This window comes from Lutra lutra, chromosome X (assembly GCF_902655055.1).
Source record: "Lutra lutra chromosome X, mLutLut1.2, whole genome shotgun sequence".
NCBI classification, from domain to species: Eukaryota; Metazoa; Chordata; class Mammalia; order Carnivora; family Mustelidae; genus Lutra; species Lutra lutra.
In genome coordinates this window covers 25,319,051-25,330,650 of record NC_062296.1, presented here as the reverse complement: position 1 = coordinate 25,330,650, position 11,600 = coordinate 25,319,051, and the positions used below count along the sequence as shown (strand labels likewise).

Sequence of the window (11,600 nt, the reverse complement as noted above, 5' to 3'; positions counted from 1 at the left end):
ATAAGAAAAATTTAAGCAATCCAATAGAGTGCATGAGGGGGGAAAGAGCAAATAAAAAAAGCATGGTAAATAGAAAAGATAAAATAAGATGGCAAGCATAAATTCATGTATATCAGTAATCACAATAAATATAAATTCACTAAATAATCAGGTTGAAAGATAGGTACTCATAAAAAGGAATTATTTAAAGCCAGCTATATGTTATTTACAAGACCTGGCTAAAACCTTTAGCAATATAATGACTAAATGTCAAGGATGGATAAAAATAGATGATTCACAAAACCAAAACTGGTTCACTTATGTGTGTATCAGAAGAGTTAAGCTTAAATTAAACAGCATTGGAGGACCTTGGGAAGATGATGGAGTAGGAGGACCCTGAGCTCACTCCATCCACATTTACAACAAGATATCATCCATGTCTAAATCAGTAAACTGGAGAGTGATCCCAAGATTATCAGAACAAACTCCACAACTAAATATAGAGAAGAAGCTGCATCCAAAACTTTAGGAAAGTCAGAAAGGTGGAGGGAGTTTGCCCATAGAAAAGAGAGAGCTGTGTGCACAGAAGCAAAGGAAATGGGCTCTCATATCAGGGAGTTCACACAGGGAACACTTATCCCCACAAAGTTTGGCTTTAAAAACCAGAGTGACCAAATTCCATGAGTTTGTAAAACCAGTGATACTTGGAGTCTTAAGCTTTAAAAATCAGTTAACTCAACACTGGTTGAGCCTGGAGGATGAGTGATAGCTGGTTCACTACCCTTAAAGACACAGCAGCCTACATACAGAGGCAACATATAAAAGGGCAGCTTACACAACACTGGGAGCGAATGGGAAACAGATCTGTTCATAGTGATTTGGGGGCATGTTGAGGCACTTCTTTGAAAATGAGGGAGCTGGGAGTTGCCATTTTCCTCCCCCATTCCCCAGCATAAACCCAGAGCCACGCCAGGAGGCAGCTCTGCACAGACACTTGCTACCTAACCTAACAGTGCACCAGACTGAAAGTTCTCCTAAAGACTCACCATTCCAAGCCTTCTCCTGAGGACTCACCACTCCAAGCCTGCTCAGGTCAGCCCTGAGCTCAGAACAAGCCTTGCACATATCTCACCCAGGGACCACCACATACTAAGACTTGTGCCCACAGCCACCCCTGAGCACAGCCCACAGCTACTGCAGCACTTTGGGGGATCTGGTATAGGACTAGTGGCCCAGGAAAAATTGTGCTAACACTGCTGCCCCACTCCCAAGTTCCCTGGTGGGCATGCCAACTCATAGCTGGCTTACCTGAGTCCCACTAACACCACAGAGGGCAAGCACAGCCCACAACAGGGAAACAGTCAGTGAAGATGATTGCACTTAAGGAAAGGTGACTCAGATACAACAGCAGGGCCTAAGCAACACACATGACACTCTCCTGAAGTGCCAGGTTCTGGTGAACAGGGGATATTACACATCAGGCACTCCAGGACCTCTTCTTCATAATGTCACTACTTTCAAGAGCAGAAGAAATAGCTGAATTTCTAAACACACAGCAACAGACACAGAGAGGCAGACAAAATGAGGAGAAAAAGAAATTTCATCCCAAATGACAGGATAGGGTCATAGCCAGAGAGCTAAGCAAAATGGATGTAAGTAACATACCTGATAGAGAATTTAAAGCAGTGATCATACGGGTACTCATTAGACTTGACAAAAGAGTGGAAAACATGAATGAGACCCTTGACACGGAGATAAAAAATAACATAGCAGAGAAGAAGGGCTCAATAAACAAAATGAAAAAAAGCTAGATGGGATGAATAGCAAGCTACAAGAAGCAGAGGAACAAATTAGTGGCCTAGAAGACAGAGTAATCAAGCTGACAAAAGAGAGAAAAAATAATTTCACAGAATAAGAATAGATTTAGGGAACTCAGGACACCATCAAATGTAATATTCATATTATAGGAGTCCCAGAAGAAGAAGAGAGAGAAAAAGTGGCAGGATAATTACTTGAAGAAATAATAGCTGAAAACTCTCCTAACCTGTGGAAGGAAACAAATATCCAGATCCAGGAGGCACAGAGAACTCCCATCAAAATCAACAAAAGTAAGCCTATACACCAAGATGTGTTGTAATTAAATTTGCAAATTATAGTGATAAAGAAAAAAAATCTTAAAAGCAGCAAGACAAAAGATGTCTGTTTACAAGAGAAAACCCACAAGGCTAGCTGGAGATTTTTCAACAGAAAATTGGGAAGCCAGACAGGAGTGGCATCATATAGTCAATGTGCTGGATAGGAAAAATATACAGCCAAGAATGCTCTATGCAGAATAGAAGAAGGGATAAAGGGTTTCCCTGACAAAAATTAAGGAGTTTGTGAATGCTAAATCAGCCCTGCAAGAAATGTTAGAGGGGACTCTTTGAGTTGAGAGACCAAAAGTGACAGTATAAATGTAGGAACCGCAAAAACAATTAAAATAAAAATTTTGTTTAAAAAATCAGTCAAGGAACTCACAACATAAAATGTTGTGAAATATGACAATGTATACCTAAAATGTGGGGAGAAAGGAAGTAAGGAATGAGTTCAAACAAAAATGACCATCAACAAAATATAGAATACTATATTCAGAAGATATTATACACAACCCTAATGGTAACCATGTATCAAAAAGCACTAATAAATATACAAAGAATAAAGAGAAAGAAATCCAAATATATAACTAAGGAAAAGCAACAAACCATGAAAGAGAGGAATACAAGAAATGATGAGAAAATCTTCAGAAACAACCACAAAACAATAAAATGAAAATAGTACAATCTATCTGTAATTACTTTGAATGTAAATGGACTAAATGTTTCAATCTAAAAATATGGGGTAACAGAATGGATTTAAAAAAAAACCCATCTATATGCTGCCTACAAGAGATTCATTTTAGACCTAAAGACACCTGCAGATTGAAAGTGAGGGAATGGAGAAACATATATCATCCAAATGGATGTCAAAAGAAAGCTGGAGTAGCAATATTTATATGGGGCAAAACAGACTTTATTTTTTTAAGATTTTATTTATTTGTCAGAGAGAGTGAGCATCAAGCAGAGGGAGAAGCAGACTCCTCGCTTTTCAAGGAGCCTGATTCTGGACTCAGTCCCAGGACTCTGGAATCATGACCTGAGCTGAAGGCAGACACCCAACCAGCTGAGCCACCCAGGTGCCCCAAAATAGACTTTAAAACAAAGATTGTAACAAGACACAAAGAAGGACATTATGTAATAATAAAGGGGACAATCCAACAAAAAGATATAACAATTATAAATATTTATGCACCTAATGGGAGCACCCAAATGTACAAAACAGTTAATAATAAACATAAAGGAACGAATTGATAATAATACAATAATAATAGGGGGCTTTAACACCTCACTTATATCAATGGACACATGATCCAAACAGAAAATCAACAAGGAAAAAATGGTTTTGAATGACACACTGGAAAAGATGGATTTAACAGATATATCCAGAACATTCAATCCTAAAACAGCAGAATACACATTCTTTTCGTGTACACGTGGAACACTCTCTGGAATAGATCACATATTACCCCACAAAACAATTCTCAACAAATTCAGGAATATCAAAGTCATACCATGTATCTTTTTTAACCACAACCCTATGAAACTAGAAGTCAATCACAAGAAAAAAATCTGGAAAGAGTACAAATATATGGAGGTTAAATAACATCCTATTAAACAATAAGTGGGTCAACCAGGAAATAAAATAAGACATTTTAAAAGTACATGGAAACAAATGAAAATGAAAACACAACTGTCCAAAACCTTTGGGAAGCAGCAAAAGTGGTTCTAAGCGGTAAAGTTATAGCAATACAGTCCTACCTTAAGAAGCAAGAAAAATATTGCATGGAGCACTGGGTGTGGTGCATTAACAATGAATCTTGGAACACTGAAAAAATAAAATTTTTAAAAAAAGAAGCAAGAAAAATTTCAAATAAACAACTTAAACTTACACCTAAAGACACTAGAAAAAGAACAACAAACAAAACCTAAGACCATCAGAAAGAAGGAAATATAAATATTAGAGCAGAAATAAATGATATAGAAAGTGAAAAAATAATAGAATAGATTGATGAAACCAGGAGCTGGTTATTTGGGAAAAAAAAACAATAAAATTGATAAACTTTTAGCCAGAGGTATCAAGAAAAAAGACAAAGGACTTGAATAAATAAAGTCACAAATGAGAGTAGAAACAACAACCAACACTACAGAAATTAAAAGGATTATAAGAGAATATTACGAAAAAACTATAGGGGTGCCTGGGTGGCTCAGTGGGTTAAAGCCTCTGCCTTCGGCTCAGGTCATGATCCCAGGGTCCTGGGATCAAGCCCCGCATCGGGCTCTCTGCTCAGTAGGGAGCCTGCTCTCCCGCACCCACGCCTGCCACTCTGCCTACTTGTGATCTGTCAATAAAATAAGTAAAATCTTTAAAAAAAAGAAAGAAAGAAAAAACTATATGCCAACAAATTAGACAACCTAGACTAAATGGACAAATCCCTGGAAACTTAAATACAACCAAAAGTGAAAGAGGAAGAAATAGAAAATTTGCACAGACCGATAGCCAGCAAAGAAATTGTATCAGTAACCAAGAAACTCCCAAGAAATAAAAGCTCAGGAACAGATGGCTTCACAGGTGAGTTCTACCAAACATTTAAAGAAGAGTTAATATCTATTCTTCTCAAACTATTCCAAAAAATAGAAAAGGGAGGAAAACTTCCAAATTCATTCTTTGGGCTAGCATTATTCTGATACCAAAATCAGATAAAGAAACCACTAAAAAAGACAGCTACAGGCCAATATCCATAATGAACATACATGCAAAAATCCTCAACAAAATACTGGCAAACCTAATTCAACAATGTATTAAAAAATCAGTCACCACGATCAAGAGGATTTGTTCCTGGGCTGCAAGTGGGTTCAATACTTGCAAATCAATCAATGTGATACATCACATCAATAAGAGAAAGGATAAGAACCATATGATCATTTCAGTAGATGTGGAAAAGCATTTGACAAAGTACAACATCCATTCATGATAAAAATCCTCAACAAAGTAGATTTAGAGGGAACATATCTCAACATAATAAAAGCCATATATGAAAAACCCACAGCCAATATCATAGTTAATGAGGAAAAACTGAGAGCTAAAGTCAGGAATAACACAAAGATGTCCACTTTCACCACTTCTATTCAACATAGTACTGGAAATCCTAGCCACAGCAATCAGACAACAAAAAGAATAAAAGGCATCCAAATTGGTAAGGAAGAAGTCAAACTTTCATTATTTGCAGATAATATGTTACTTTATATATAAAAAAAAACCCTAAAAACTCCACCAAAAAACTTCTGGAACTGAGTAACAATTTCAGTAAAGTCACAGTATACAAAAGCAATGTACAGAACGATGTGATGAGCACTGGGTGTTATGCAAAACTGATAAATTGTTGAACACTAAAACTGAAACTAAATATATACTATATGTTGGCTAATTGAATTTAAATAATAAAAAATTTGTTTCTTCTCTATCCACCAATAATGAAGCAGCAAAAGAGAAATTAAGAAAATAATCCCATTTACAACTGCACCAAAAATAATAAGATACCTAGGAATAAACCTAACCAAAGAGGTAAAAGACCTATACTCTGAAAATTATAAAACACCGATGAAAGAAATTAAATATGACCCCAGGAAATGGAATGACATTCCATGCTCATGGATTGGAAGAAAAATATAGTTAAAATGTTTATACTACCCAAAACAATCTATACATTTAATGTAATCCCTAACAAAATACCAACAACATTTTTCATAGAACAAGAACAAATATTCCTAAAATTTGTATGGAGCCAAAGCAATCTTGAAAAGGAAAAGTAAAGTTGTAGGCATCACAATTCCAGACTTTAAGTTATATTACAAAGCTATAGCAATCAAAAGAGCATGGTACTGGTACAAAAATAGACAAATAGAACAATGGAACAGAATAGAAAACCCATAAATAAACAAACAATTATATGGTCAATTAAACTTTGACAAAGCAGGAAAGAATATGCAATGGGAAAAGAGTCTTTTCAACAAATGGTATTGGGAAAACTGGGCAGCGACATGCAAAAGAAAGAAATGGGACCACTTTCTTATACCACACACAAAAACAAACTCAAAATGGATTTAAGACCTAAGTATAAGACGTAAAACTATAAAAATCCTAGAAGAGAAGACAGGCAATAATTTCTCTGACATTGGTCATAGCAACATCTTTCTAGATATGTCTCCTGAGGCAAAGGAAACAAAACCAAAAATAAACTATTGGGACTACATTACAATAAAAAGCTTATGCACAGAGAAGGAAACAATCAACGAAACTAATAAGCAACCCAAGGAATGGGAGAGATATTTGCAAATGAGAAATCTGATAAAGGGTTAGTATCCAAACTATATAAAGAACTTATAAAACTTGACACCCAAATAACAAATAATCCAGTTAAAAATGGGCAGAAGACATGAACAGACATTTCTCCAAAGAAGATATCCAGATGGCCAATAGACACATGAAAAGATGTTCATCATACTTACCACCCGGGAAATGCAAATCAAAACTACAATAAGATATCACCTCACACCTGTCAGAACGACTAAAATCAAAAACATAAGAAACAAGTGTCAGCATAGATATGGAGAAAAAAACAACACTTTTGCACTGTTGGGAGGCTTGCAAACTGGTGCAGCCACTCTGGAAAACAGTATGGAGGTTCCTCAAAAAGTTGAAAAAGAAAAAAAAACTACTCTAGATCCAATAATCACACTACTGATTTACCCAAAGAATACAGAAACATTAATTCAAAGGGATACATGCATCCCCATGTTTATAGCAGCATTATTTACTCTAGCCAAAATATGAAAGCAGCCCATATTTCTATCAACTGGTGAATGGACAAAGAAGTCACATATATATATATGTGTGTACATATATATATATGTGTGTGTGTGTGTGTGTATAATATTCCATTATGTATGTGTATAAATACATAACAGAATATTATTCAGCCATAAAAAATAATGATATCTTGCCATTTGTAATGACATGGAAGGAGCTAGGGAGCACAATGCTAGGTGAAATAAGTCAGACAAATACTGTATGATTTCACTCAAATGTGAAGTTTAAGAAACAAAAAATGAGCAAAGTGAAAAAGAGAGAGAGAGGCAAACAAAGAAACAGACTCTTAACTATAGAGAATAAACTGTTGGTTATCAGAGGGGGGGGAAGGGAGTGGGGAGTTGGGTTAAATAGGTGACAGGGTTTAAGGAGTGCACTTGTGATGAGCACTGGATGATGCATGGAATTGTTGGATCACTAGACTGTATACCTGAAACTAATATAACACTGTATGTTAACTGACTGGAATTAAATAAGAAGTTATAAATTAGTAAACAGCATTATAAGGTAAAAAAGGATTGTTATATAGTAATAAAATGAACAATCACTAGAAGATATAATAATCATTAAATTTCATGAACCTAAAAACATAGTCTCAAATAAATATGAAAAAAGTTGACAGAATTAGAAAGAAAAATTGACAAATCTATAATTATAATGGGAAATTTTAATAACCTTCTATCAATAAGTGGTAGGTCAAGGAGACAAAAATAGTAAGGCTACAAAAAAATTGAAGTATACAATTAACAAGAATTTGGTTTATATAAAAATACCTCACACAAAGCAATCAGAAAATATAGTCTTTTCAAGTTTGTTGGGTAATATATAAACTGTGAACATAACTAGATTGAACCTCATCTCTATAAATACCGAAAGACAAAACAAAACAAAACAAAACCCAAACAAAAAAGCAGATATCACATAGAACAGTTTGTATGACCACAATGCCATACCCATAGAAAGCATTAAAAAATTTTTTTAAATGAGAGGGCCTACTCACATCTATGCTTTGAATACATATATGATTTGAATACATATATACATATAGAGATTCATGAGCTCATATATATATATATATATATACATATATATGCAATATATAATATATAGTTCAAAAAAATTATAATGGAAATTTGAAAAAATTTAAAATTGAAAAACAATGAAAGCACTGTGAATTATAACTCGGGGGATGCAGGTACAGCAGTACATAACTAATAAATTTATAGCCTGATAACTAGGTCTTTGAAAATATTAAGTATTTTAAAATTTCAAGAGGTTAGAAAATGAAAAGTAAACCTAAGGAAATTAGTAAAACTAAAATCAGAATATAGAGGAAATTAATGAGATAGAAAATAATACAGAGCATCAACAAATCAAAGCCTGGTTTTTTGGAAAGACAGTAAAATATGGAAACCACATAGTGAATATGTTTATAAAAAAAGAAAGAAATAACATGTTAAAAATATAAGAAAAGAAAAGCAGGGATATAATTAGAGATACAGTGGAGACTAAAAATTCATATGGAAATATCATGACCAACTTTATGCCAACAAATTTGAAAACATACAAAATGAATTTTCTAAGAAATAAATACTAAAACTGACTTAAGAAATAACAGAAAAAACTTGAATATATCTATATAACCAATAAAGAAACTGAATAAACATTTTAGAATCCACATACAAAATCAGCAGGCCAATTTCACAAATTCTACCCAAATTTCACAGAACAAGTATTTTCTTTCTCATGCTCCTGAAGAATAGATGAGTTCTATCATATACAAAATTGTTCTAGAGCAGTGGTTCTCAAACCTGGCTTCACATTACAGTCATCTGTGGAGCATTTTAGTACAAATTTTTTTTTAAAGATTTTGTTTATTTATTTGACAGAGAGAGATCACAAGTAGGCAAAGAGACAGGCAGAGAGAGAGAGGAGGAAGCAGGCTCCCCGCTGAGCAGAGAGCCCGATGTGGGGCTCGATTCCAGGACCCCGGGATCATGACCTGAGCCGAAGGCAGAGGCTTTAACCCACTGAGCCACCCAGGTGCCCCTGTGGAGCATTTTAAAATATTGATGCCTGGATCCCCCTCCAGAGGTTCTGACTTATTTGTGTGGGCCAAAAAACACTGAACGTTTTTTCTTTTCTTTTCTTTTAAATAACATATAATGTATTATTTGTTTCAGGGGTACAGGTCTGTGAATCATCAGTCTTACACAATACGCAGCACTCACCATAGCACATACCCTCCCCAGTGTCCATCACCCAAGCCCCCCCCAGTCCCCCAACCCCTCCGCTCCAACAACCCTCAGTTTGTTTCCTGAGATTAAGAGTCTCTTATGGTTTGTCTCCCTCTCTGGTTTCATCTTGTTCCATTTTTCCCTCCCTTCTCCTATGATCCTCTGTTTTGTTTCTTAAATTCTTCATATCAGTGAGATCATATGATAATTGTGTTTCTCTGATTAGCTTATTTCACTTAGGATAATACCCTTTAGTTCCATCCATGCATTGCAAATGGCAAGAGTTCAGTGTTTTGATGGCTGCATAATATTATACACACACACACACACATACACACACACACACATATCATATCTTCTTTATCTATTCATCTGTTGATGGACATCTAGGTTCTTTCCATAGTTTGGCTATTGTGAACATTGCTGCTATAAGCATTCGGGTGCACGTGCCCATTTGGATCACTACATTTGTATCTTTAAGGTAAATACCCAGTAGCGCAATTGCTGGGTCATAGGGCAGCTCTATTTTCAACTTTCTGAGGAACCTCCATACCATTTTCCAGAGTGGCTGCACCAGCTTGCATTCCCACCAACAGTGTAGGAGGGTGACCCTTTCTCCGCATCTTCATCAACACCTGTCATTTCCTGACTTGTTAATTTTAGCCATTCTGACTGGTGTGAGGTGGTATCTCACTGTGGATTTGATTTGTTGTTCCCTGATGCCGAGTGATGTGGAGCACTTTTTCATGTGTCTGTTGGCCATCTGGGTGTCTTTTTTGCAGAAATATTTGTCCATGTTTTCTGCCCATTTTTTGATTGGATTATTTGTTCTTTGGGTGTTGAGTTTGAGAAGTTCTTTATAGATTTTAGAAAGTAGCACTTTATCTGATATGTCATTTGCAAATATCTTCTCCCATTCTGTCAACTGTCTTAAACATTATTTTATAAACAAACAAAAAACAAAAAGTCCCCAAGTAATCCAAATGTGCATTGAAATATTCACTGAACCAGTGAATAAAATAATAAATAGGTAAAGCCAGCCAAGTCATTTTTTGAGGCAAATACAAACTTAATACACAATCCCAACTTGAATAACAAGAAAGAAAAATCATAGGTCCATCTCATTTATATATTGATGTAAAAATTCTAAAGAAAATAGTATAAAACCAAGTCAAATATGCATTAAAAAAAACACACGGTGCCCTGGGTGGTTCAGTGGGTTAAGCATTTGACTCTTGATTTCGGCTCAGGTTATGATCTCAGGGTCATGAGGTTGAGGAGTCCCACAATGGGCTCTGAGCTCAGTGGGAAGTATGCTTGAGATTTTTTCTCTCCCTCTTCCCTTACTCTTCTCCACCCCATGTGCACTCGCTCTCTAATATTAATTAAGTATATTTTTAAAAGATTATATTTATTATTTGACAGAGAGAGACACAGTGAGAGAGGGAACACAAGCAGGGGGAGTGAGAGAGGGAGAAGCAGGCTTCCTCCCAAGCAGGGAGCTGGATGCGGGACTCGATCCCAGGACCCTGGGATCATGACCTGACACAAAGGCAGAGACTTAACAACTGAGCCACCCAGATGACCCTAAAATAAATTAAATCTTAAAAAAAAAACACATGAGGACTATGTGTGGCTTAACCTAAGAGTACAAAGATCTTTTAAACTGATAAGAACAGATGCTACAGAGGATCATAGGGGAAGAAAAGAAAAAAAAGAAACAAGATGAAACCAGAGAAGGAGACAAACCAGAAGAGACTCTTAATCTCAGGGAAAAAAATAGGGTTGCTGGACTGGAGGAGAGTGGGAGGAATGGGGTGACTGGGTGATGAACATTGGGGAGGGTATGTGTTGTGGGGAGTGCTGAGTATTGTGTAAGACTGATGATTCACAGACCTGTACCCCTGAAACAAATAATACATTATATGTTAATAAAAAAGTAAAAAAAAAAAAAAGACGCTACACTTGATCTTAGCCAAAAGGCCAAGAAATGATGCAAAGATCTTTTAACATTAAAATATTACTAAAAATCATAATTTTAACAGATTAAGGGGGGGATGTTATCATAATGTGGATACAGCATTTTTTTTTTGGAGAAAATCCAAAGTCCACTCAAGATTGAAATAACTTTTAGCAAACTACAAATATATGGGGTCTTCCTTAACCTAGTAAGAGCTATCAACTCCCAAATAAACAGCAGACATGTTACTTACTGGGAAATTTTTCAAAATGCAGTATTTCTTTTAAAGTTGAGAAAGTGACAAGAATGACACATTGTTGGGGTGCCTGGGTGGCTCAGTGGGTTCGGCCTCTGCCTTCAGCTCAGGTCATCATCTCAGGGTCCTGGGATCGAGTCCCGCATCGGGCTCTCTGCTCAGCAGG

The 11,600-nt window shown here is 35.9% G+C and overlaps 1 pseudogene; it reads right to left on the bottom strand.

The window, feature by feature from the left end:
• Positions 1-11,066: 11,066 nt before the first annotated feature.
• Positions 11,067-11,213, bottom strand: LOC125092571 (uncharacterized; annotated as a pseudogene).
• Between the last annotated feature and the right edge of the window lie 387 nt (positions 11,214-11,600).